Source organism: Equus asinus, chromosome 23 (genome assembly GCF_041296235.1).
Source record: "Equus asinus isolate D_3611 breed Donkey chromosome 23, EquAss-T2T_v2, whole genome shotgun sequence".
Classification (NCBI taxonomy): Eukaryota; Metazoa; Chordata; class Mammalia; order Perissodactyla; family Equidae; genus Equus; species Equus asinus.
This window is the reverse complement of record NC_091812.1, coordinates 42,551,196-42,576,967: the sequence shown is the minus strand read 5'-3', so window position 1 is coordinate 42,576,967 and position 25,772 is coordinate 42,551,196. Positions and strand designations below refer to the sequence as shown.

Here is a 25,772-nt window from a genome sequence, read left to right as displayed (position 1 = left end):
TATGACAGCAAAATAATTATTCTGTTTTCAGGCAGGATCCAACTTTAGTGTTGTTACTTTCATAAAGAATCAGAATTGACTAGTATATTCAAAAAGCAAAAATGTTTGCTTCTAAAATTGTATGGTTCATTAAGCTTGAGAAGTCAGCATAGAACTATAGAAAGAGTTTATATAATGAAATTTTATAGAACTAGTTTCAAATCCTGGCTGCAGCACTCAAATAGTCGTGTAACCTAGGGTAAGTTATTTAGACTGTCTAGAAACAAGATGTTTTTACTTTTCAGATCAAATAATTAATACTTCCTCAGGTAGCTGTGAGGATTAAGTTAGATAATATATGTAAAACATAGCAAAGAGCATTTGACAAAGTACCAAAAATTATTGTTATTTTCATTATATGTAATTATTTATTAAGAAACTAATTGATAAGACTCTTTGATACATGTCAAAAATTCTGTAGCTTAAGGACCTTACAGATCAACTTATTAATATTGCTGATTAAAAAATTAGCCCCAGAGAGTTTAAATGATTTCTTAGTGCCAGTTTCAGAGTAATTGTATGAATTATTAAATTTACTTTAGTTTTATCATTACATAAAATATTTACATAGTTTCAAAGTAAAAGCCAAAACAAGGGACCAGCCCAGTGGCATAGTGGTTAAGTTCAGACACTCCGCTTCGGTAGCCCGAGGTTCCCAGGTTCGGATCCCAGGCACAGACAAAGCACCACTCGTCAAGCCACGCGGTGGCAGAATCCTACATAAAATAGAGGAAGATTGGCACAGATGTTAGCTCAGCAATAATCTTCCTCAAGCAAAAAGAGGAAGATTGGCAACAGATGTTAGCTCAGTGCCAATCTTCCTCACAAAAAAAGAAACAAAACGATACAAACTGGTAAATAAAGGGAATGAATTGAACATTTATCTTATTTCCTCTATATGAATTAGAACGCAAAAATCAACCTTAATTTCTATTTATATTGCCTCTCCCCCTTGTCTTCTACCCTACCTTTCTTCATCAGTAACTTAAAAAACCTATTTATGGTTCATCCTCCAAGTATTTTAAAAATATAAACAGATATATACATATAGTCAATAGCCTTCTTCCTTTGGTGAATAATGCCTCACTATATACTTGTCTCTTCCTTGCCTTTTTTAACTCGACAATATGCTTGAAGATTGCTCCAGAGCAGTACGAAGAGAAACCCTCCATCCCTTTCGCAGTTACATGGCTCTCCATTATACGGATACATCATAATCTATTCACCTAATCCCCGGTGATGGATGTTTGAGTTGTTTGAAGTCTACTACTATTACAAACAGTCTTACAATGAATAGGTCTGTGAATATATTGTTAGGTACTTTTGCCAGTGTATTTTTGCGATAGATTCCCAGAATTGGGATTTCTGGGTCAGTTTGGCTGTGTGTTGCCAAATTTTCCTCTGTAGTAGTTGTAACATTCTGCATTCCTACCAGCAATGGAACAAGAGCCTGTTTCTCCACAAAGCAGATTTTTCCAGAGCTCTACCAATATTGTATCTTGTCAAATTTTTGGATTTTTGTCAATCAAATGGCTTTAGTTTACGTTTTTCTTATTGTGAGCAAGATTGAGTTTCTTCACGTATGATAAAGAGCCATTTGCATTTCTTTTTCTGTGAACTCGGTTCACAGAATGTGAATGGGTTATTGTTCTAACCCATTTTTCTATAGGATGGCTGATTTTTTTTTTTCTAATTTTGGGAGCTCTTTATATTTCAGGGAAATACAATCTATTTCCTGAGATCTCCCAAATTAATATCTCCAGCCCTGACTTTACGTGGAACTTGAGAATCTTTTGTCCAACTCTCTACTCCACGTCTCCACATAGTTGTCTATTAAGTGTCTAAATTTTAACAAGTTCAAATGGAATTCCTAATTTCTCACCACATGCTAACTCTGCCCTGTAGTCTTCCCCCACTCAGTAATAGCAGCTCCATAATTTTGGACTTTTCAGGCCAAGATACTTAAGGTCATCCTTGACTCTCCTCTTCTTTTCAGTTAGCGTGTTGTCTGCATCAGTAATTCCTACTGATTCTACTACTTTAAAAATATATCCAGAATCTTACTACTTCTCTTCAAATCCATTATTTCAACTCTGATCTGAGCCACTATTCTCTTTCCCCTGGATTATTGCAATAGCCTCATGGCTAATCTCTCTTGCCTTCCCCTACCCTCACCCTAGTATAGTCTTCACATAATAGCCAGTGTTCTTTTAAAAGCATGGGAGATCATGTCATACCTCTGCTCCCATGTCTCCAATGCCCCCAACACGAAGCCCAAAGTCCTTTGAACGCTCTATAAAGCTGTGTGTCATCTGGCCCACCACCCTCCATCGCTACTTCTCTGACCCCAGTTCCTAGTTCCTTCCCCAGCACTTACTCAGTTCCAACACACCAGTCTCCTGTTCTTATTTGAGCAAACTCATCTCAAGTCTTTTAATTTGCCAACCCCTGTATCTGGAATGCTCTTCCCTGAGATAGCTCCATGACTTACTCCCTCATGTTTTTCTAACTTGTGGATATAATGTACCATATCAATAAGACCTTCCGTGAAATCCTAAGATGAAATAATAAGCCCACACTCTGCTACAATTCCCCATCCTCTTTGTCATACTCTTCCTTTGAAGCACTTAGGACCACCTGACATAATGGCTTGTTTATTGTGTTGATTATTTGCTTTCCCACCAGAAAGTAGGCATGAGGATGTGAGCTTTGTCTATTTCACTGCTGTATCTGCAAGCTTCTAGAACAGTGCTTGGCCCAAAGAAGGCCCTCTAAATTTTTTGTAAGTGAATGAATGAATGAATAAAAGAAAGGGTGAATATAAGGTTATATTTTATTGACTTTACAATTACATCAGACAGAAATATCTTTCAACCAGCATAACGATGAAAACTAAAGTCCATAAGTCTAAAAATGCATACTTGGTTTTAGGAAAACTCTGGTTTATGTGATGTTGGATAATACAAAGTAAAGAAAAATCTCTTGATGAAGCTCTATTTTACCCGTTTTTATGGAACAATGATTTACTCAGAATCTGAATTTGGGCATAGCTTTATGATTTTTTTGTTATTATTATTATTATTTAGGAATAATTGAACATGAATCCTGAGCAACACACTGCCAAGTATTTAGAATTAAATACACATGACCCCTGCCCATCAAGAATATGAAATGGTCAGAATATTGTTCAATGCAAACTGCCTAGTTTTTATTTACAGTATTATGCGATTATATGAAAGGCACTGGTTTGTGTTGTCTGAATTAAATATATTTACTTAATGTTCTAACATGAATACAAAACTTGATTGGAATTCATTTAGAAACAACAAGAATTCTTCCTACCTGCTGTTTCTTAGTTAAGAGAAGAATCAAATTCAATTCAAGAAGATAGTTTTTTTCTTTAATAAGTGATTTATAATTTCACTGGCTCTAATTTACTGTAAGCAAAGCATCAGATTAGTAATGTGTTTAATATGAGTTATTAAGTTCCCATTAGACTAAATTGCCACCCCAGAGATCTGCAAAGCTACTCTGAATTAATTTGCATTCTTCAATAGCCACACACTTCACCTTTTCGTAAATGTCACTATACTCTAGGATGTATATCCTAACGTGCTTTTCCAAGAACAATAAGTCATCTAATGAACTCTGAAATTCTTTGTTCTGTATATTGTTGTGCAATAATAATAATTTCTAAAATCTAGAAAGGGTTCTTGAAGGTTTCTTTTAGTTGTTTTTATATATATTAGCACAGTGTCCAGGTAATCCATGTCCAAATCCATTTTCACTAAGCTATATCAGAGCAAAAATGTTATGGACTATACTATTTCCAACTTCCTTCAAGGCCACCAATTTAAAACCACCTTTTAATCGACTGATTTAATATTTGGCTCTAAATATCTCACATAAACATACACAATCGAAACTTTTCATCTGTGATTCTTATCAAAATTGAGCCAGAACTACATAGGGCTTACCTACTCTATAGTAGGAAGCAAGGGGCTTGTGTCTGTTGCCTTTAGAACTTGAGACCAAGACAGTGCTTAGAGGGGAGGAAACTCTTTAAACTGTCTAAACTAGGCTTTGTCAAATATGAATGGATTAAACTAGCTGACTCAGTCTTCTTAATAGAGGATTAACATCATCAAAATTTATGAACTTGATTTTGTAATGATAATTAGAACTCCAAAAAAGCATAAAAAATATCCAATGACTGTATATAAGAGAAACATGTTTGTAGTGAAAAATGTGTTCACTGGAAGCAGCAAACATATTAACTAATAAAACAGGGCCTGTGCATATTTACTAACCACATTTCTGCAAAGCAGATTTACCAACTCAATTCCCCAAAGCTAAAGAGGGTATCAGGCTGGATTAGAAATCAGAAGTCCCTATTCTTGAACTCACATGATGAACTCACATCTGTTCCCTGATGTACAGCATGAATTTTAGCAGTCATGTAACCACTATTAGTCTGAGCTGACCCAGAAAGGCACTGGATCACTCAGGGCAAATTTCTCAGTGTTCTCAATTTAATCTGATCTCCAAATCAGAGACATATCGTCGCTGTCTTTATCTACACTGTAAATACTAAGAGTTAGTGAGCAGAGAAAGCCAGGTTCTATGGCTTCATTTTCTTTTCTCTGCAATCCTTCTTACATTCTACTTCCAAAGTAATCTTTCTAGAGCTCTTCTCTGAAACAATCATTTTTCTATATAAAAATTTCAATATTTCCAGAGACTCTCTTCTTTGTTTTAAAGCATGTATTGTCTGAGTCTGTACAAATACTGGCTTGATACATCAGAAACTGAAAAAACATGGAAAGGAGAAAATTTAAATTACTTGTAATCCTATTTGGATTTTAGGGGGAATGTGACTGTGGCAGAGACTGAGAGAATGGATTAAAGGGATGAAAATTTGGGGACAGAACAAATGATTGGAAGGCTTTTACAGCAATCCAGGAAAGATGTAACAAGCACCTGAACTGTAACAGTAAGAGATTGACATTTAAGAGACTGAATTAATGACTATAGGGGAATAGGAAGAAATTATTTTAAGGTTTTTAATTTGAGATAATTGGTAGATGATAATGATGTGAAAAACAGAGACACCGAGATTCCTGTGGGACAAAAGGTAAAGCATAACGGAAAGTGCACGGGTTTGAATGGACTAGGTTTTAGAATGGAATCAAATCCAACTTTTACCAGATATTAGCTGTTTGACCTTGAGTACATGACCTAGCCTTTCAGAATTTCAGAAAAAAGGGGGAAAATACATATCTGACTTTTTAGAATTGTTTTGAAATTAAAACTGGATAAAGTATCTAAAACGCCCAGGCAGTACCTAGCTATTAGTATGATTATTGTTTCTAGACTGAGATGGCAAATAGGCAGCTGGAAATAGATGTCTGGCTCTCAAGAGAGCGATGAAGACTGGAGATGTGAAAATCATTGATGATATAATAGGAGGGTATGAGCTCATCCAGGAATTGGAAGAGAACATGTCTGAGGATAGTACCCTGAAGAAATATCAACATTTAAGGGATGGACGAAAGAAAAGTCAGGAAAGGATTCTTAATTAAATGGATGTAAGAAAGCCAAGCTTCTAAGGTCAAGACCAGAGGGGCCATAAAGTCCCCACATGTGCAGTCGCGATCTGTGCTAATTGAGCACATCTTCCTACAGTCGTGATATGCACAGCAGTTTCCAAGATCACTTGACAGGAGCATATTTTCTCAATACAAATGTCACTCATGCTGCTAATTCACACCTGTAAGACAGAAGTCTCAAGACAACAACCAATGATACGCCATTATTTGCTCCCAATTAGAGAAGATCTTGATTAAGAAAAAGTTAGGAGACTATTGATCAAACTTGCATCTGATATAATGTGGCTTCTTCAAAGTCTGGATTTAATAACTTGTGATGGCTTGCTTTGGAGAATTTTGTGTAAAAAAATTTTTCAAACTGGTGTAACAATAATAGAAGACTGCAAAATAGCTATCCGGGACAGTTTCAATATTTTCTACTCAATATGGAAGATGTCCAGAAGAAAATGGAAAACTTTTAAATACATAGGGATTTTAAAATGAAGTATATACTTAATTTATAACCAGCTTGCATAGGAATTTTTGTCCAGTCTATAGAAAGATAAGAGAACAATAGATCTGACAATGAGATTTGTGTTGTAATAGACTACAAATTTAGTAGAGTGAAGAGATTCCACCGATATCAATTACTGTTGCTGGAAACTGTCTAAGGTCTCCGAACCCTGATCTCTTTGCAAACATGTTCTTCACATCTGCATACCCTGCTCAACACACTGTTCAAAGTCCATCCAGATGGCATGTCTTCCATAAAGCCTTTTCTGATCTTCCAATTGAAAATGAGCACCTCTTGTGCTGGAATCCACCAATAATTTGTGTACGTCTCTCTGAGTGTGTTCAACACATTCTGCTTCTTTTTCTAATTATAAGTGTTTCATAGTCAAAAAAGTCTTTGGGGGTAAAGACCACACATTATTATGGTCTCTTTGCTGTGTGGCACAGCTCCCAGGTCTGTGTTTTCTACAGGATCAAAAATAAGTAAATATTGGGTACCTGTCATTAAAATGATTTAATGACTGTGCTATGAATATCACTTCAAAATTAGTCCCTCATCCCAAATAATCAGTTTATTTATATTAAATTAATCAGAATTATTTTGTGGAGTATTTTGCAACAAATAGAACACAACTTTCACATTTAAATGCATTGCTGACATCATAAGACATTTGTTAATTGTTTTTATTGGAAAGAATTTTTTATGTCTCAGAGAATTTCGATGTTTGGATCTAATCATAATCCTATAATAACAAATCAACGCTATTATTGTTTTGAATCACAGTCGCCAACATTGTGCTCTATTTGCCTTTGGGTTTTCTATCCTAGTGCCTTATTACTTAAAGACATACTAGTTAATATTTACATTGTTCTTAAGAAGAAGGATCAAAATAAACTTGGAATCAATAGAATTATTGATTTTGAAATTTGCTGCAATCACCTTTACCCAATATAAGTTGTCTAAACAAACATAACCTGCTTTTCTTCTATATGGTAAAAATAGGAAAGACCTTGATACCAAAATGCAAACACAGGAGTTAATTTCAATTTCCCATCTCTCTGTTTCCTTCCATTCAGCATTGCTTTTTAATGCTCCCTATTTTCAACTTTTATTTTAGTTTTCTTCTTGAACCTGACATGTGTGTGGTAGAAGCTGACAATTTTATATGTTGCTTACAAAAAAAAGAAGAATGCTTTTCTGAAGATGTCACTGTTTGTAGTTAAATAAGCCACTTTTCATGATAAGAATTTTCTTGTATTTATTCAGAGGTTCTATTCTTTTCCCTTATGACTTGGATAATAGCTCCGCTATTCTAACCCTTCAGTGAAACCATGTTTAGTACACAATTTGAGATATTTGCAGCATACACTGTTCTTCATATGAGAAAAGATGAGCTTTTTAATAATAGCTTCTTTTGAATTAGGAAAGAATTTCTACAATAGAGACGGAAACCACATGAGGAAATGTAATCAATGATGGTTTTGTGTGGGCATTAACAGTTTCTTCGTTCTGAAGGTTTGCAGTTTTGGGGTAGGATAAAGGAACTGCCACCACTATCCAGTCATTATTTCATTCACTGCAAAAGCATTCATGATTATCCAGGGTATTTCTTGATATCTTTTAAAAGACCCATTTTTAGCACACCTTTATCAACTAAAGATATCTTCCATAAAGATTTACAATTGCTTTGCTCAGTGGTATAATGAAAAAATTCATGAAATCTGCAACCAGACAGTCTTGGTTGGATCTTGTGTTACTTTAGGCAAATAGCTTCACTCCCTGAACCTTTGTTCTCTTATCTGTAAAGTCAGGAGGTTGTAAAGTTAAATAAGTACATGTATAAGTCTACATATATTGAAATTTTATATATGCAGACTCATATAATCTACCATATATGTAGACTAGTGCCTTGCCCAGAAGTGGACCTAAGAAGTGTAACCTGTCTTCATTCTTAGAGATTTAATACCTGCTTGATCCAGATAAACAGGAAAATGCTCATTTTGGAAATTAAGAAGATGCTACAAATAAAGTAGATCATATTCACACTGGATTAAGTGATAAGGAAATATTTTTTCTTATGTAACAAAAAGTCCAGCAATCAGAAAGACTCCCAATGTAGGATATCAGGGTTTCTGCTCAAATTTTCTATGACTCCCTCTTTCTATCCTCCCCTTCATGTTGGATTTTTTGCAAGCTACTTTCCTCATAGTCACAAAATGGCTGCCAGCAGGATCAAGGACAACTCATTTCCTTGATCACAAACAGTGAGAGTCCAAACTGTCCCCCAACCATGGCCTGCTAATCTGTCCTTTAATCTGATTAGGACATCAGACCTCGTGCCCACCACTGAACCAGTAACAACCTTGTGTGGGGTAAATAGGTATCGCCAATTTGCAATCAGAAGCTCAGGTTCCAAGACTTGCTAGACCATACTTCTAAAAAGAAGGAGAGCTGGAATCAGAACACAAGTTTTCTAATGCCAAGTCCAGTGATCATAGCAGGGCCATTCAGTTTTACCACTAGGATTATTAATAAATAAATACATATATAGAGATGTATATGTATATAACTATAGGTATATGTATATATACATTCATTTTAATAAAATCATTTTTTAGACCTTAAGTTACATTGTCATTCATTTTACTTTTTCTTAAAAAGTTGACATGTTTGGCTTAAATGTTCTGCCACTCTATAGTCTTAGCATATTTCTGAAATATTCTTGCAAATGCCATTTAACTAATTTATATTTACCTTTCTAACACAGTGGCCTGTGACTAAAACTTTCTCTACATTTGAGTTGATCTGGGTCTTATTTATAATATCCTTGTCAGTTTTCACCATTTGTGTTTTGGTTCTGGTCTTCTTGTCTTCATTCCTCTCATTAATGCATTACAGCAGCAAAACACTGCAGGTGAATTCCATAAGCATGGATGTATTTTACAGTCTCTGTTTTCTGGGTGGGGACTCAGGTACATGCCACTGGTATACAGGATGGCAATTGAATTAGTAATTTTACTTAAAGTAAGTAATGGGTATTTTTCACAGTGGAATTTTATACTAGGTCCTTGAATAAGAGAATATACTTAAAGGTCTTCCCTGGTTTCTAAAGTCAATTCTTATCCCAGAAGTAATACATGCATAGCACACAGAGCTCTTCCTTGAGGAATCAGCTTAGTTTTATATATATTGCAAAGTACTCTAGATACAACAGTCAATCATTTCTGGCTCTTTCTCTTCTTACCTGGAAGGATGATATTATGTCTCCTTTTGCACTTATTATCAGGGAAGCCATTCAGATCTTAATCAACTTTCAATCTATGCCTTCTAGATCACACTTGACCTGCTGCCTAACACATATCTTTGGTGCTACATAAATAATCATAAGTTATATCCTCCTTCCATGGCTGAGAAGTTCTCTAAAAACACCCAAGCTATGATGAATCTGGAAGCCAGAGGCCTGACCTTAGAACCAAAGGCAGACCTCCCATAATGAAATACAGATAGGAACCGATTAAGATGTTCTGTCCATCTACCTCCAGTCATTTGAATCTATACTGTATCTAGTCATCTATCCAGAGGGGCAAATCAGCTACTTTTCATTCAGATAGGACACTGTTTATGGACACCCTCAGCCTAATGGAATCAGAAAGTTTCTGTCCAGTTCATTTTTGTTGTAGTACATGTAGGAATTTGAGACTAGGTTAAAACTAACTCCATATGTTTGCATTTGGGCCATTTCCCTCAGTAACTCTATCCCATTGAAGTACAAAATCTTAAGCATTCCAAGTTAAGTTACTAAAAATATTTAAGGAGAAGAAATTAACTAAAATTCTCAAGACTGGCTTTATTCAGAGCAAGAGAAAACTAAAATGTTATGTTTCCACATGTCAGTGTCTACCCGCAGCTTTGCCTATCCTAAAAGATTTTTAACTTCTAAGTGGTTCCATGTTTACTAAATGAATAAAAGAAAGACAAATTAAAAGAAAAAAATAATTTAAACCTATTTGACAAAGAGATACAAAACTACCAACGTGAGAGCTAATTTTCAGTGAAATTTTAAATGGATACTTATGGACGGGTAGAAGAATTAACAAAATTCATATTCTAAGGTTGCTTTGCCTTTATGGTGTCTGTTTTCAACCTAGCTGATTGTGTGTGTATTTTTATACCCTAAAAAATGCCCAATGGAAACTGTGGAAGATTGAAGAAATATAAAGCCACAAATCTAAGTGAAATTAAAATAATAGCTAAATTTAACCATATATAAGAAAAACAATATTTATAACTAAAAATACAAGCAAACCTAAATGCATGCTTTTACTCCCTTGTACAAAGTCAGAGATTCCTAGTAGTCTTCCTGTGTTCTTGCACTGAGCAGCACTTAGTTGATTAGTCCCTGCCCGAGTTCTAAGAAATTCCAGTATCAGAAATCTTGATGCTATGCAGTTCCCTACTCCTTATCTGATAGAGTGGTGAGCTGATTTTTTCCTGAAGCTTGCCTGGGCTGAGGCTACGAAAAAGAAGAAATAAAACAAGTAGACATAGACAAACGGAACATTCATTCATTCAATAACCATTTAACATGAAAGGAGTGGTGACAGGAAAAGGAAGTCAAAGAAGAATGAAAGATTAGTTCAGCAGAGAAGAAAAATAATGACATGTGGAGACAAGAGAGATTGGGATTAGAATCCTAGACCTGTCTGACTTTAGAGCCAATGTACTTAATCACTACCTTATAAAAGAAAGTAGGTATGAACAAATATTGGTGCATTAAGAGATAAGCTTCTTCATTAAACTATAATGTGCATAAAGGTAGAGACACTGCATTTTTCATTTCTGATTTTTCCAGATTAACCAGATCAGTGGCTTGCCTGCAGTGATGTTTAATAAATACTGAATGATCAGTTAGATGGTGATGGATGAACTGACCAGTAGAATCCAAAGTTCGCACTTGCTCAGAGTCATGACTGTTGGATGTAATTTCACTGTGTCCCAGAAGTAGGAAGAAACCTTAAAATGTTAGTAATAGCAATTATTCAGCTTTTGGATTGAACCACAGGCTTCCACATATATATTCTTAAAGGGAGATCATGATCTTGTTTTTCACATGAGAACATGGAAGTTCAGATATGTTAAGTCCTCACCCAAAATCACGTAACTAACAAGTGACTACACAGGGGCTAGCGTCTTTGCCTTCCCATCTTTCAGTTCAATGGACTATCCTCCAAATTATACAGGCTTTTTTAAATAATTTCCCAAAATAATTTAGGTAAAGGAAGGAAATTTCAGAATGTTCAAAATGTTTTTCTTACATTTTCTAAATATCAGCATTTGTGAAACATTTCTAATTAACTATTCATGATGAAACTATGACCTACCAGCAACAGTGTTTCCAGCACCACTGTTTAGGTAATTGTTGTCTCTTGCCCTTGACAGCTTATAGCTGGTTCAGTTGCTCAGCACTGTGAAGAATTTACAGCTCATGACTATTTTTAAAAGTTATCTTTGTGTGCATACTTTTTTTTTGCATTTAAATTATGTTGAGGAAAACTGCTAATATCTAACTAAAAGCAATAATATCATAAACTCTTCGAAAGAGGTGAATGCTCCATTCAGATGAAAGATTTCAAGTTGAGTGATAATTGAGAAAAAAATCAGTATCTTAATGAAAAATCCCAAGACTGCAAAAGCTCATATTAATTATGAACCGAATGAGACACATTCTGAAACAGAGGCTAACATAATTCTTACATAATCCCTTAGAAATATGTCTTACTATTGGCCCACCAGAAATATGACCTATTGGCCTGTAGTTGGGTTAAACTTGATATTCTATTGATAACAAACACTGAGCTCCTATCACCCAAAGCCTCTTCCATCTTTCACAGGATCAGTTCTTCTTTCCATACACAGAATATTCTGATTCATTTTGCAAACCTGAACTTTAAATAAACTTTCTTTGTGAATTACTTGAGCAGCATTGTGAAATTGACCTTCAGTGTAAATTACGCTTATCTCAGACCTAAAGATTGCATAGATATGAGTACTATCACAGGTTAGCCTAATGATTTATTTACTTGAAAAAGCTGTATATATACATGTATCTATACACATAAGTATACATAATTGTGATACCTAGAGTTCATCGAGTTAGATTGGTCCTTGATAATATTATTCAACTAATTCATTTGGTAGAATGAGAAAACTAAAACGAAAAAAGTTTCATTGATTTACTAAAAATGCCTATTTGATAAGCTACAGAATCCATACTAGAACCCACGTGTTTAGATGTCCATTGATACATTTTATTCCTTATCGCCCTTCAATAATATGCAATATATATATATAATATTGGGAAATATTATACAAATGCTTTCATAACCAATGTCCCACTAAGGCTCTGGATCCCAGCACCTACTTCATTAAGTGAAATCAAACCCATATAAGTCAACTGACAAGCTGCTCACCTCTTGTGTGTCTTGACACATTCCTCTTGTCTGTGCCTACTTGACAGAGCAATATTAAAATATTTCTACAAGTTTACAAAACCAAAAGAGATTATATGTTATGTTATTATTCTTTTAAACTACACTTAAAATAACATAATTATCATTTTCATATGTGGCTTTTCCCTCTGGATATGATTTTTAAAGATTGTATCTGACCTTGAATAAAGCAATATTCATGACCTCAATCCATTACTGCAAATATCAGCCATATTTATCAGGCTGTGGATTTTAATTTAGCATAATTTGGGACCAAAAAAAAACATAAAAAAACATGAGCTGGTCATTCATAATTATTTATTTACATCTCACAAAAGGTTTGTCTATGGAATTTCATAGTCAGGTCATATGCCTTTAAATAGACAGGCAAAACGGGAATAGAACATTCTGTTGACAGGTAAATGTGAATCAATCTGGTTTCATTCAAAGAAAATAATCAAGCTCTTTTCAAATAATATAAAATGCAAAATGATTGCCTGTTGGAGAGGAGGGGGCCTTATCAGCTTCTCTTCTTAGAGAAATGATTGCCGTATTTTACCTAGAGGAACATATGCTTCAGCTTATCTTGTGACTTCTCTGCAGTCTCCGATATTTATTAACAGTTGATTTTCTGTCTTTGCTCTCCTTCCCTTCTTCCCTCCTCCAGCGTAAATTAGTTTCCCCAAATCTACATCTAGCCTTCATTTTCTTATCAGTCTTGCAAAAAGGATGATTATTTCATTATTGGTTTTGAAGTGTCTTTCATATTAAGTTGTGCAGCTCTGGTTTCAGGCAGACATTGAACAGACTCTCTATCTGTTTTATTCTTTGTCTCATCATCTGAATCAAAGTCCCCTGAGACTGAGTCTTTAGTAACAAACAAGAATAAAGGGAAATTATGAATTGTTGCTTCCACAGAAAAGGCAATATTCATCAGGAATTCCTGGTGGGATTCAAACAAGGTAGACTTCAAACATGTGAAAACAATGATATTCACCTCTGAAAAACCCTTTCATAACTAGGATACCTGTCTTTCAAGTCTCTTTTTAGACTGATACCTAAGCAGGGTCTTTCTTTTGGAGCTCAAGCTTTGCTAGTGGAAGATTTTTCAGCATATGTTTATCTTTTTCATATAATAATTGCATTCCTGCTTTCTGCCAGATATTTCATAATTTTTTTCTTACAGCCTTTTTCATCTTTGCTGTATAGAATTTAACATTAACTCTCTGATTTACTGAACAGACATTGTCCTGGATTCCTGATATTGAACAGCTATGGGAGAAGTATAGGGTCATGCCCTCATTTTTAGATTCAGATGATTCAAAATAGCCTGACAGCCCGAGTCTCACACTGTCCCTGCACTCCTTTGATCACATTTTGATAAATTTTTCAGAAGCAGTATAGGAATTGGGTTAGCTATTTAAGTAGAAGTCAGCTTACGTTGGGGCAACATGAAAATGGTCTAATATAACCTATGTTCCTCCCTAATGAACAAATCAAGTTTTCTGTTATCTACAAAAATCAAAGAGAGCCAGAATACCTAAATTCCTAATTCCTCAATACTAATCACTATTATACATTTAATGACATCTTATTTACATTTAGAAGTCCTTGCTCACATCTATGTATTTTTTATATAATTAATTGATTCCAATAACTAAAGTATGAATTTGATTCTTATATGGCTTTGGGCTCTTATATCCACTAGTAACTTATAGCCATGTTATAATGCTGCAATAAATAAAGAAATAAAATGTTGCCTTCAACTTCAGATATGGTTCTCATCAGGCATCTCTGACATAATGTTAAATGTATTTGCCCTATTGCTATAGTGTACTTAGATAGGGAAATACAGAATGTGTTAGTTATCTATTACTCTGTAACAAATTATCCCAAAACATAGCAGCTTGAAGCCACAAATTTTTATTATCTCATAGTTTCTGTGGGTCTTGAATCAAGGTGGTATGGTTGGATGCCTCTGGCTTAGGATCTGTCACAAAACTGAAATCAAGGTATCAGCCAAGACTGGGGTCATTTCAAGAACTAAATGGAAGAGGATACACTTCCGAGTGCACTCACATGGCTTATGGTGGGGTCTGAAGATCCATTTTCAAGCTCATTCACTGACTGTTGACAAGCCTCATGTACTCTCTGGTATAAGCCAGAGATGTTAATGCCTTGCCATGTAGATCTTTCCATAGGTCTACGCACCACATGGCAGCTTGCTTTCCCCAGGTCAAGGGCTCTAAGAAAGAAAGAGTGAGAGAATATGAGCAAAAAGGAAGCCACAGTCTTTTTAAAGTCTAATTTCATCAGCAACATCCCATCACTTTGGCAGCATCCTTTTTGTTAGAAGCAAGTCACTAGGTCTAGCCCACACTCATGCTGAGGGAATTACACGGTGCATAAATGCCAGGAGGTGGGGATCTTTGAGATCCATTTTAGAAGCTGTCTACCGCAGTCCACCCTTTGGCCCCCACTGGTTCATATCCCTCCAATGTACAAAAAAGGCTCACTCTCTCCCAGAGTCCACAAAGTCTCATCCCATCACAGTATGTCAGGACATGCTAGGTTATACTGCAGTAACAACTCTAAAATCTTGTTGACTTAAAACAGCATAGTTTTATTTCTCAGTCATACTGCACACCCATCATGGATTGGCTAGGGATTCCTCTCATGTTGTCCTCACTCAAGGAATCTCCAAGATCACTGGGGCTGGAGGGAGGAGAGAGCAAATTGTTCACCAGCTGTTAAAGGCTTCTTTGTGGAAGTGATCTGTGTTACTTCTGCTCAAAGAACAGGGCCACACTAATTTGAAGGGTACAAGGAAGTACATCTCTGAAAAAAATAGCAACAGAAATATCAAGGAACAGCCCAAAAGGTGAACATAATGGGTAAAGTCATATATTTCACTTCTAACTACTTACCAAAATGATTATAGGCCAAATTGATGATACATTTAACTCATTCCAAGTATTTACTGTTATATGCTGGGCTTATGAGAAATGCTAAGAACTCAGAGCAGAGGAAAAAGCAGTCCCTACCTTCTGGTTTCTCAATATAGTTGGTAAAGAGACAAGTACATAGATAATTAGAAAGTAGACATCATTATAAAATGTTGTTTAAGATGTAATAGAGGCATCTAATGCAGACTTGAAGGGAGAGGAGATCAGAGAGGACGTCTTGGGGTAGACGAACTCTCATGAGTTCTAATAGATGTGTAGAAATAGGACGGGTAAAAAAAGTCAAGAGAGAAATTTTTCAACTTTTCTTTAATAAAATGAATTTATGATGATTATCCTCTAGGTCAAAAGGCCTGATTCTTCTGCATCTGCAGTTAACTACTGCCTTAGCCTGATCAAATAACTTGGCAACTCTACGTCTAGACTTCCTCATCTGTGAAATGAGAAAGTTTAATTAGATGTTGTCCAAGACCTTATCCAACTATAAAATTCTGTGATTATTCCTGACTCTAGAGGGTATTTATTTAAAGTGCCTACTATAGGATAATTATAAAATAATTACCTTATAAAACAATCACTTACTAAAACAGTTCAGTAAACATCTATGGGAAATTTCTATATCTGCAAATACTGGAATTGTATTCGCAGCCCTTCTGAGACACAATATGTTCAAAACTGATCACAAAAAGAAGATGCAGTTTATAGTAGATTGATATGAAGTAATTCTTCATGGCGAACTTCTACTCTGTGGCATTTTTCACCTTTGATCTACCACCCCCGACATTTCTAATGATTCTTATATATGAAGAGACTCTTTATGCTTTCATATATAAGGAGACTTTATATGTTTGTTTTGTTTATTTGCTTGTGAAAAGACTCCAGTCGTTTCCCCCACCCCACACAGAATTTATTTTGCACTGAAATTCTGTTGCCAGGTTGATTTCTACCTTCATAACTCCACTGAAGTCCATGCTCTTGATTCCACTCCCCAGCCCTTCGTGGATCCCCCTACTTCCAGGGAAAGTCCTTGGCAGCGACGATTTAAGTCTTCACTGCTCACAGCACAGCCGTCATTCTCATACCAGCCAACTGAATCCTGGGTCAGGAGTCTTCCATTTCCACTGCAAGCCTTCATTACCCCTCTCTTCCTTCTCTATTCTAACCTAGGCTTTCAAAGTAAATACCCCTACCAAGTATTGGCAAAGACGTGATACAACAGGAACACATATATTTCAGGGCAGTATAATTGCTACAACCACTTTGGAAAACAGTTTGGCATTATCTGCTGAAGTTGAACATATGCCTACCAGATGATCCTGCAATTCCACTCTTCATTATATACAACATATGGACCAAGAAATATCTACAAAGATGTTTATTGCAGCATTAACTGTAATTGCTCTAAACTGAATATGACCCAATGTCCATCAGCAATAGAATGGATATATAATGTGAGGTATATTCATATGATATCTGATAAATTGCCACATAAATGAAACCAAGAAGTATAATGTGAAGTAAAGAAGCCAGACACGAAGTAATACGTAATTGTGATTATATTTATATAATGTTCAAGGCAGCTATAACTATAGGGCTAGAAATCAAGATAATGTCTGTTTACCTTTGACAAAGAGGGCGGAATGGAATTGGGAGGGAGCTTGAGGTTTCTGTAACACTAGAAATGTTCTATATTTTGACCTGGGTGGTGGTTGCCCTGGTGTTTGCTTTTGTGTGATTCATTGTCTATGCACTTTTCTATAAGTGTTCTGTACTTTGACTTTATAAAAAATATTTAAAAGGTACATGGGTTTCCAAGAAGTCCTGCTTGTTTTTTTAAAGAGACCCTGTGGAAATATACACACAATCCAAAATAAAGACCCCATAAATCCTCGTTCTTTAGTGATGAGAGGCACAACTGATATCCCAGTTTGTATATCCTTTTCCAGATGTGTGATGACAATCTTATACTCCAGTAACCTTCATCATTGTAGACTATTTTTCCTACGTTTCTGTGTCAGCTGCAATATGGTTTAAGGTAGGATTTGTTATTGTTGTTGTTCAGTTAATAAAACTCCAAAAGACTCATTCTACTTAAGGGAGAGAAAAAGAACAATGTTAGAGAAAGAACAAAAAAAAAAGGAAACAAATATAGAGAGAGAGGGAGAAGGGTGGAAGAGGGAGGAAGAAGGGGAGGAAGGAAGAAGGAAGGACGAAAGGAGCAAAGATGTCGCTTAAGGGGTCTAACATGTTTGGCAGAACAAAACTTAAAAATCTACTTTCTTCCTCATCCATCCTGGTTTCCTACTGGAAAACCTACACATGAAATGAGGACTTGACGATTTTGCAAGACAGATACCTTTAGGTATTTCATATTTTTATTTTTTTCCTGGATGTTTGCTTACCTACCATTGCTTGTCTAGTATAAACCTGAATCTATGGAAACATGAGAACAATGACTAAAGAAAAACATGTGCAAACAATTCTAAATAAAAGCGAATGAAAGCCTCCTAATGAAGTCTCTTTAATACGTAATTTTAAACCACTGTACGGGGTCATGGTTGCTTGTGCTAATGTAGAATCTGATTTAAAACGACCTGCTATTTTGATAATCAGATTTTTTTTTTTGGTGCTTTAGAATAGGGTTAGCAGCAGAAAGAAACTTTATATGAAGTAAACTTTTTTGTAATTTAAATAAAGTTGTAAAAAGCATCACACTATACATATAAATTAAATTCCAGCTTTCTGTTGAAATATCTTTTTTTAGTTTTGAAAAGTTTTAATTAATGGATGTGAAAAATGCCTATTACATTTAATAGAGTCATGAGTCATTAATGAAACTTGGAATTTTTACATTATAACAGAAGGGTTACCATACAGCAAAGATAAAAAACTATAGTGAGGAAGTCCAAAGTATTTTTTATGGGTCAAAATGTGAAATATACATGATTTGACTCTAGCTAACTCTATTTAAAAAATAAAATAGATGGTATTCTTCTGACGTAAAAAACACTAAATGAAGGGCTGTTTATGAGATGTTTGTTACTTCTGTGGGTAAAAAAAAAAATTGAGTTTATGACCAAAGTAAATGGAAAGCTTCAAAACTTCTTAGAACCATTTTCCATGCACATCTGGAAATATTACAGCTGCATCAGGCCAGATCATACCTCACCATGGACAGTTCTGCTCTGGAAAGTTATTGACTGTCGCTCTTACAGTTTCCTCAGCCACAACAATTAGTCAAAACTTTGGCAGAAAGCATGGAAATGAAAGAACCTGTCCCATTGCACCAGTTCCCTTCTTATTTGTTTCACTCTCTTACCCACATCAGGAATGTTCTATGAGCTGGAGTGTGCTGCTTACTTGGCTAAATCAATTGCTGAAATTCCATTTTCTCTTGCTTATGAGAAGTTATGATCCTGTTTTTTCCTCGATCTTCAGAAGAGAAAACAAAATTGAGACATTAAGAATTTGCACTCTGACCACTGTAGGAAGCTCAGTTGACCTAAACATGAAGCATGACTTAGAAAAAATTGAATTCTTTCTATTTCAGGTTGATTTTAAATACTTTCTATTGTCTCCTCTGCTACATCAACAGGTCATTGGGTTGATATTTGTAGTCAGAAAGGAAAAGTAGTGCTGAGATGATCTGAGAAGCGGAAGAGTTGTCTTCATGTCTATGAAAACTTGAAGACATGGCTTCAACTGGCAAATCCAATGTGCATTTGCCTGACACTAAAGAGACAGGTGCCTTACCAGGGTAAATTATGTGTTAACATGGATGTGAGTGAACTACAAATTTATTAAAGCTACCATAAAATCTAGCCTAAAGGTGCTGTTCAGCAATATTATAAATGAGTTGTGGCACAGAGCTTGAGGATTTTTACTTCGGGATAAAAGCAAGTTGCACGTCTGGCAGAAAAAGCTTCCTCTTTGTTCTTCAGAAAAGAAGCAAGGAGATCTGACCATCTCCACTATGTTTTCCTTACTTAAATAGGGCTCAAAGTAAAGGAAGTTTGTGTTTGAAAGTTAAGTTCTGCCAAACAGGACTAAATTTAACTAGCAAGTGGATGATCGTAAAGAGACAGATGGGTGAGATTTATGAAGAGACCTTTTGGAAGTGGCCTCAAACAGGTGGTTGCCCAAAAGGAGTCAGTGCACACAGTGTTTTTGGCTGTAGGAGGAAGGAGAGAGAAAGGTGTTCGCAATAAATACAGGAATGCATGCTGACTGAGATTTGATATTGCTTGTCTCCATTTTTGACTAAACTTCAAAAGTTATTTCATTGTACTATGAGAAGAGCAGAAGGTCTTGGGTTCTGTGATTGGTTATTGTTTTGAAAAGGAAAGAAAATTACCTTTCATTTTCTCTTCTTTGCCGCTCAATCCCCAGTGGAAGTTCGAAGGACCTTCCAAATCACAGCAGATGCAGCAAGGAGCTTTTGAGTGTGTTACCTCTGACTAAGGTTTTGCAATGATCTCACCATCTTACCAAGAACCACAAATAGATGCCTACAAACACATTTTTGCAAAAATGTTTCAATGTTTCCACTTGCTTTGAACTTCTAAGCAAAATCAGATTTTACCTTTAAGGTATTTGCCAAAAAGTATTTTGAAGCCTGTGCTAGATGAAGCCTTGCATTTCCCCCCAAAGAATAAGTGTATTTAGAATAACATTTTCTGTGAAATTTTCATGGTACATTTTATCACATAAAATTCAAGTTATTAATAAATATAGAGAGATGGTCATTAAGTGCCATATACTATGTCAGGGGCTTGGCTAAAAACCACAACAAAACAAAACCAGTCGCTGTGGGAGTACTGAAATTTACAACATAGTGGAGGAGATCAAACAGATGGAACAATCCTAGTCTGGGTAGGCTAAGTGCTGTAACAAACACCCATTCTTTTTTTTTTCCTGAGGAAGATTAGCCCTGAACTAACATCTGTACCAATCTTCCTCCACTCTATATGTGGGTGTCTGCCACGGAATGGCCGATAAGTGATGTAGGTCCACGCCTGGGATCTGAACGCATGAACTTGGGCCTCTACAGTGGAGTGCACCAAACTTAACCGCTATGCCAAGGGGCTGGCCCCAAACACCCAATATTTTAATGGCATAAAGAACTGAAATTTAACTCTCATTTACATAAAACTCCAGTGTCAATAGATGTTCCTAGTCAGGGTGGGATGAAGGATGATCATCTATGTAACACTCTAGTATGAATAGACTCTATTAGTGGGGTTGAGGGTAATGCTGAAAGCTGTGGCTGTAGGACCATGCTCTTTCTGTCTTATAGATCTTTCCTCTTCTAGGTCCTCAGAGATTCTACCTGTAGTGAGGGAATGTAGAACAAAGGATCATGTATGAGATGGTTTTAAGGCCAGGCCTGATAGTGGCACTATTTGGATCTAGCCATATTCCACTGTGAAGAATTCAGTCACATGCCCACATCTCTCTGCAAAATGTAGTCTGGCTCTGTAACAGGAGGAAAAGGGAACTAGTTTGGTGAACAAGTAGCCAGTTTCTGTAATACAAGGTAATGTGATAAACTGTGATAAGGAAGAGCACAGAGCTATTGGGTCATCTGGGAGATACATCTAAGTCAAACTTGGAGGGGGCAGGATGTCAAGGAAGGCTTTCTGCATGAGATAACCACTTCCTTGGGAATTGAAAGAGAAATAAGAGTTGAAGGTGTGAAAAACCCTTGAGAAGGAAGTGGTCTAGACAGAAGGAAAAAATTCTGAAAGCCTGAATCAGGATAGATTTTAGACTTTATAAAATGATTCTATTAAGGAATTAAGACAAAGTGCCTTTTTCTATGTTTTAGAGATGTGGATTTTAAAAAAAAATTAGTAATGAGATTCTTTTACATGAATGTAATGCTTATAAATTTAGAGTTCTTCCATGCTAGCTAGTCCCAGGATGAATATAACAGACAAGGATTTGCTTTAGCTTGGCCACCAGGGTTTAAATGATCCCCTTAACAACTTAGGGGGCATCTAGCTCCATAAAGTCCAAATGATGAGAATTTGGAAATGCATTGTGTAATCTCAGAAAGCAACCAACTAAGGCATTGTGTAGCCTTGATGAAATAGGTGGAGTAAGAGGACAATTTAATCATTTTATGTTAGACATGATAGTCTGAGTTAAAAATTTTAAGGAATAATCAATATTTACTGCTTTACAGCAACAAAAGAAATTTCCATGTTGATTTTTGGCATTTCACTGTTTCAATTAAAGATTATATCACATAAAATTGATACTGGCTTCTCATTAACCCTCTTGCTCTTTCTCCTCTCTGTTTCAATCCCCCTAAAAAAGGGATGGCAGAAATACCATATTTTGAAGATAATTCAGGGTTTGAAATATTTTTTAAATGAATTCTGATTTTTATCTTTCTAATTAGGTTTTGAACTTCTTGAGGCCAGGGACTGTGTTTGAAAGCACCTACAGTGGCTAACATAAGGTAAGTCTACCAAACATCTTAACTCCTTCCCTTCTTTGAGTCCTAACACCTAATAGAGTGCCTGATACATAGATGGCACTCAATAAATATTGGTTAGGATGGATGGATGAATGGAATATTCAAACATTGTATTCTATTCACCTGCTATTCCTCTTAGAATATGCTAAGATTGAGTTGTTCTTTACTATGAATGACGAGTTTTCCTTTTATAAGTAAAATTACAACATACTCAAACATTACTCAAAACAATGGAACAACTAGGAAAGTATCTGTCAATGAGGGATTTCTTTTTCAGTTCTGAATCACGGATGATGTTAGTCAGCAATGTGGGGGAAATCTAACAATGGGTTAATATTTTGAACTGGAGCAGCAGATGCCTATAGATTTAAATGTTGATTGAATTTAGCTGCTGCTGCCATGAAATTGTTAGCCCTCAGCAGTGGTCTTGGCTACATTCTTTATTTTTGTTCTTCTGGAAGCTACAAAGCTATTTATTGTTAATGAGGGAATAAAGTGAGAAAACAGATTAGCAAATAGATTAGCAAATTTTTCAATGTCTAATCTCTGTTAAACAATAACAAGTTATCATGTAATGCATTGAGTTCTCACTACTTTGCTACTAAGACAGCTTTGTTACCTTACATATTCTTTCTCTGATATAAACATTTCATCTATTATAATAATACTTTTTGATAAAATTCTCTACCAAGTACATTTTTTCTTGTCCATTGCAACTTACTAGGGTGCTTCTAATCTTAAAATGATACTTCTTTGCAATAAATAACTCCTATGCTCTCTAAGATATTTGACCTATTGGCATATCATTTAAAACTTTTATCTAGTATAAATCTGTGATGAATTATAAAATAAACATGATTTTTCATTGATGTTTCTAAATACAAATTTTGACAATAAAGTTTAAAAGTTCTTTAGCAAGCTCAGATACTTTTATCAACTAAAAATTTTGCATTTGCACCTTAAAGGAGGAATACCTCCTCCCATATTCTCCATCAACCTCATTTGGGGTTGATGCTTCTTAAGACTCTAAGAAAAAGAAAAATATCTGTGTATAGAAAAGGTACACAAAGGCCTTTCGGAAGCCAAGCTGGCACTGAAGTCAAATGAGATGAGAGTTAAACAAGAGAGATGGAGATTGTAGTAAATTTGTTTCAGCTCTCAGGCTGTTTTGCCTTCGGTGCCTCATTGTTGCAATTTTATATCCACTGTATTAAGATTCAGCTCACCTTCGCCATAAAGCTTTCTTGGATACCCACAGTCAGAATGATGTCTTTTTCTTCTGAACTCCTATGTGCCTTTGTTCATAACTCTCTTATGATACTAATCATTCTGCTTTATGGTTCAGCAATTTGTATAGAATCAGTTCCCATTTTCTGAGCACATTATGTTCCAGAGTTAATTTAAAAACCAGTTGTTTGGGAATCCGAAGTACTTATTAGTTCCCATAGAACTAATAATAGAAATGATGTTCTTATTTTCTTTTAAGTTCTATTGCTGTCTGATCTAGTGCCAATAGAAATATTTCAAATATACTTCCAATTATGACATTGCTTTTTCAGAACCAATCAATTCTATTCTAAGGGGAAAATTGCATTGATCCTAACCTAGACTTGCCTAGATTCTCTGCTCCTTACTAGCTGTTTGATTTTAGGCAATCTATTCAAATACGTGTATTTGACATTTCTTATCTGTAAAATGGAGATAATAGTACCTACTGCTTATGGCTGTTGTGAAGATTAAATTTCATATATGAAAAGTGCTTTAGAACAGTACCTGACATATTGTAGTGGTTATATGGGTTAGCCTATAGATGTTAATCACGTTATTTTCATTCAATCTTGGAGTATCAGGAACTTATCTGCCCACATATAGGTGTGTTTGAAAGTGGAAGTAGGCAATAAATTTTAGAAGTTCACCTTCTGGAGACAGGATAGATACTTGAATCACAGAAACATAGTGTCTCATGGTCAGAAAGAGCATAAACAACTACCTCTTCTATAAAATGCAGATCAAATGGTTTCTTGGTATTCCTGTATCTCCAAGATGAGTAAAAAGTGGAAACGAAACACTGTAATTATCTTCATCTCATCACAGAAATGAAATGGAGGTAAAAATAACAATGATTATCATTGATATGATTTATCGAGCCCTTAAGATGTGCCAAACATGAAGTGATGGGCTTTACATGTTATCCTCATAGCCTCTTCTTTAAACTGGTGGTCAAGCAGGTAAAAATCTTTCATGGCTAAAAACAATTAGAGCTAGAATCCAAACTCCAAACTTTCTGACCTTTAAATCTTATAATATTTCCACTCTACTAAAGACAGCACTCTGAGCCAGAGTATGTTTTTCAGATTAATATTTTACATATTCAATATTCAAAGTATTTTTTTCAGATTAATATTTTACACATTCTAATGTCTTTTTAGGGGCTGTTCCGCCCCTTAACAAATTTACCTAGTTCTTTCTAATCCTGCCTTCTCCATATTGTCTGCAAAACTATAAGACATTTTGTCAAACAATTGGGTGAAGGCTAGCACTCTTTATTTAGGGCATTATATTTGATCAGTATTTCCCAAATTGTCTTCTCCATTTATCTAAGATCACAAGCTCACTAGCAGTGTTGCTTTAGGGCATTGCATTAGAAATTTTTCTTTCCCTTTGTAGTCCATGAATGTTATATAATCAGTCTTAAATGTAAGAATATAACTCTAACACATTACAAAATATGGAACTTTTTAATCTTGCCAAAGGAAAGACAGCTTTCTTATTTAATGAAGCCTTCATCCCTTAAATATATTCAACCTTTATTTTTGATATGCATATTATGTGCAAAGCACATTGCACTCATCTCTTATTCTCTTGTCACAGTAAACCTCTGAGGTCTGTACTTTAATTATCTCCATGTTAGGATGAGGGACCTGAGAACTGGAGAAACTAAAGTATCTTACCCAAAGTCACACAAGTAGTACTAGCATCAGAATTCTAACCCCGTGGAACTCCAGAGACAACCATCGCCACTATGTCTTGAAATCGTCCTGATTGCTTTGAGTTAAGAGAACCAAAACCCTGTAACTAGACGGCAGAATCATGAGGCTTCCACTCTTTTGCCAGTTCCTCCTTAAGTCTCTAGATCGTGAACCTTTGGAAAGGAGGGTCTATGTCTTCTTATTCATCTTTAATAGCCCTCACAATATCTAAAAGAGTGCCTTGACTCGATGAACATTTAATAAATTACTGATTGAGAACATTTTGGGATATCTAAGATACTGTTAATGATGAATATACTATTCTGTAATTAAAATTTCAAAACCTTCTGCTCTAGGGCCATTGACCAAGTTTAGTCAATTTGGTTAAATGAGCTTTCTTCTTCATGCAATTGTCAGTGTCACTTTTCCTAATTGGATCAAGCTAATGCTAGCCAGAAACTGTTAAATGTCTAAATGTGGAAATTCACAAATATGCATGGTGAACATAATATTACTGTGGATTCTATAGCCAAGTGCTTTGCTTATTTTGGCAAGTGGAATTTAGTTTCTTGTGAATGATAACATTTGATTATTTGCTACACAGTACCATATTTTAATATAAGGACCAATGCCAATGCCTGTAAATATTTTCATATAATGAAGAGTAACCTTCCTGAATTTTAGTTAATTTCTAGAATCGAATTAATTAAGAAAGTTGGAAATACTA

At 35.4% G+C, this 25,772-nt stretch overlaps 1 protein-coding gene across 25 annotated transcripts in view; it reads left to right on the top strand.

Annotated features, from left to right (window-relative positions):
- Nucleotides 1-25,772, top strand: part of PTPRD (protein tyrosine phosphatase receptor type D) — a 2,080,413-nt gene that overhangs the window by 1,286,135 nt on the left and 768,506 nt on the right. For all 25 annotated transcript variants that reach the window (XM_070495512.1, XM_070495506.1, XM_070495510.1 and 22 more), the window contains one exon: nt 21,999-22,058. The gene's annotated coding sequence lies outside the window, so the exon portion shown is untranslated. The remainder of the gene's footprint in view (nt 1-21,998; nt 22,059-25,772) is intronic.